The following is a 3,476-nucleotide window of genomic DNA, read 5'->3' on the forward strand; positions in this document are numbered from 1 at the left end:
TGATTGTCTGCTTTGCCTTGTTTAATACATGAATGGAGTAAGTGCTTTCTCTTGTTTCATAATAACTGTTATTAGCTTCTGCCCAAAGAAAACTAAAGATTCCATATCATTTGGACATATTGAAAAATGGTACACATGGTAATCAAAATGCTTGCTGTTTTATGAAATCCTCTCAAAAACAAGCAGCATAAAAACTCATACTTTTCTCACTATATTAATATGAATTTGCAACACAGCTTTTAATTGATCGTTGTACCATACTATTTTCAAATTAATGCTATTAAATTGTAAGCTTTGGACACTATCCAAGAATTATCAGCTCATTCTCTATTCTCTCCAACACATAAGATTTTTTGTGTGTCATTCAGAATCTAGTTGTTACCATTCGACCTCACTCACATGCACTTAACACACTTTATGGCTCCTTTTAAACTATCACTGTGATCCTAGAGAATTCTCTAAGAACACTATCAAATATGGAGCAAATGGCTGTTTGCAGCTGACTCAAGATATTGGAAGGTAAATCCGTACTCTTCACTGTTCCAGCCCCATTAACCTACATTTTGTCTGTCTCCCTTATATCTCCTTGGCCTCGGGCAGTGGTTCTCAAACTTTAATTCCAATGAAAATTACCTGAGAAACTTGTTAAGCTTCTTGGGCCCTACCCCCAAAGATTCTGGTTCAGTAGATAGAGTAGGACTCTATTTACATTTCTATGAAGCTTATAGCTGAGGCAAAAAATGATGGTTTGAGGACCAGTAGCCTAGAAGTAGAAAACTTGCTCTCAACAGATTTCTGATGGGAAATTCAAGAAAACACCTGGGGCCGAATCACCTCGGTCCTTCTCTTGGTGGGCTAAAATTGATTTAGCTGCTACATAGAAATTAAAAGAAAAGGTAAGCAGTAAACAGCATTCCAATTACTTTAAAATCACTGTGAGCCCTAAAACATCAATTAAGCAGAAAGATCTGGATTCCAATCAACTTGGTCACTGAATGCTGTGCAACTCAATTTGAAATGAGGATCTTTAATCAGTGTTGGTAAGTCTCATATAATAAATAAGTCACTGATGTGTTAAAAAAAAAGGAATACACACATTTAGATCATCCTTTTTACCCTCATCTTTCCTTATTTCAATCCATTTTTAGTAAAAATTTGCAACTAAAAAAACTATGAAGATGTATCCATCTAATAGGGTACAATAATGATAATATTCCCATTCACTTTTATTAAAATATCTTATTATATCAGCACATCACTGATACTCAGTCAAATTATTCTAATAATGCCAGGACAGAGGTTTAAGACTTCATCTAAATGTATTATATTTGTAACCAAATATTCACTCGGTTCATTTTAATGCATTTCAATCTGCACAGTTCTGTAAATAGTAAGTAATAAGGACACACTGTTAATAGGCATTTATCATGAGTCTATATATTATATGGACCATTGTGTATTCCAGTTAAATGACTGACTTAAAATTGAGTCTGGATATATGGCAACTCTGTACTTTCCTCTCAATTTTGCCATGAACTTTCAACTGTTCTAAAACTAGGACTTAATTTAAAAATTAAGCCTGGATTATTAATTGTCTTGCCAATGGGTTTCAGCCCCGAGCAAGTTCACTATGTATTCAATGTGACCAAATAAAATGACAGCAAAACGCTCTTTGGGGTGAAAGGGATACACCCAACTTTATTTCCAGGTGGCAGGTCAGTCACTAGAATCCCATTCACTCAGAGCGAGTCTGCAGGCAGCAAGCCGGTCTCTGCCTCTTGGCCCCTCTGTCCGCACAGCTGTCCTCTGGGCCACTCTGCCTGCACAGCCGTCCTCTGGGCTTCTCCTCACAGCTGTCCACACAGCTGTCCTCTGGGCCCCTCTGTCCCACACAGCCGTCCTCTGGGCCCCTCTGTCTGCACAGCCGTCCTCTGGGCCCCTCTGTCCCACACAGCCGTCCTCTGGGCCCCTCTGTCTGCACAGCCGTCCTCTGGGCCCCTCTGTCCCACACAGCCGTCCTCTGGGCCCCTCTGTCCGCACAGCTGTCCTCTGGGCCACTCTGCCTGCACAGCCGTCCTCTGGGCTTCTCCGCACAGCTGTCCGCACAGCCGTCCTCTGGGCCCCTCTGCCTGCACAGCCGTCCTCTGGGCCTCTGTCCTCGGCGCTGCCACCACTCCAGCCTCTGCTCTGCTCTCCTGCAGCCTTGCAGCCCTGTGACCGTGTCATGCCCAGAGCACTGGGCGGAGCTCTTTTCACAGAGTCAACAGCCATGTATTGCCCACAGGTGTACAGTGAGCTAGTCAACCAGGGCCAGGTGAGAATTCTGGCCACAGGAACTCTCATTTTATCCACATTAATAAACCAATACCTTACTATGGTAGTTAAGTTTTAATTTTAATTCAAGTCAATGGCCAAAATGACAAAATTATCTTTAAATTGACAGATTATCTAACCTCTTCCTGCCAGTGACATTTACATTGCCACCTGGTGCTAGTTAACTCTCCTGGCCAAAGATGAGCAGTTTCAGTAACCTGGTCTCCATGTGGTCTGTGACCTCAGAGGATCCATATGTATACCATTTCTTTTATTTTTAAAGAACACAATTCCCTTTCTGATAAATAGCATTGGATGATCAGATAAGGGCCTGGCAAAGGGTAGAATTCACACAAGCAGGTAGGAATATTCTTAAGTATATGAGATGAGTTAATTCTATACTGTGTAAAATCCCAATTGGCCCACTAATACCAATTCTGGGAGGTGGGTTAATCATGTCCCTGCCACTTTATGCTTCACTTATTCTTCCTGGTGTTCTTTACAGTTTGGGACTTTAAGAAGTTTGAAGGCCATGGGAGGGTCAGAGGGTGAAAGAAAGAACAGAAATTAACTAAATGGGCTTTATCATTGAGTTAATGGTGTTTTATTTTTATTTAACATAGAATTGGCCCACTATCTTTATTTTCCCTAAAACCAACTAAAAAAAAATGCTTAATATTTTCATAATGACAATGCAAATAAAAATGCTTATAAAAATGACAGTGAACTGCATTGGTGAAGTAAAAGAGGAGAGGTAGTTTCAACCAAATACCTTTCGAAATGCCTTAGGAAGTACAGTTGTAATGGAGAATCTTCTAAGCTACTCTCTCTAATCTGTAGAAAATGAAAGAGCTGCAATATGTCAGTGACAGTTGTTAGGTTTTTAGAATGGCAAATCTAATAAACAAATGCCTTCAGTGTGGAGTCCAGAACTTTAAGGTTATTATTGTTTGTAGACATCTATCTGGTCTCAATGAATGAAAAGCTAATTATTTGTAGGAAAAATGTCAAATAAAAATTAACAGAGTAGTGAAAGAGAAGTAAGTAGGTAATATTGTTTCCACTGCCATGTCTCATATGCTCAGATAAAAAAAAATATTTGAGTCTAATGAAATGATAAAATTCATTTTTGGAAACATGGATTATACCAAGATACTTAGTAG

This window comes from Manis pentadactyla, chromosome 8 (assembly GCF_030020395.1).
Source record: "Manis pentadactyla isolate mManPen7 chromosome 8, mManPen7.hap1, whole genome shotgun sequence".
In the NCBI taxonomy this organism is placed as follows: domain Eukaryota; kingdom Metazoa; phylum Chordata; class Mammalia; order Pholidota; family Manidae; genus Manis; species Manis pentadactyla.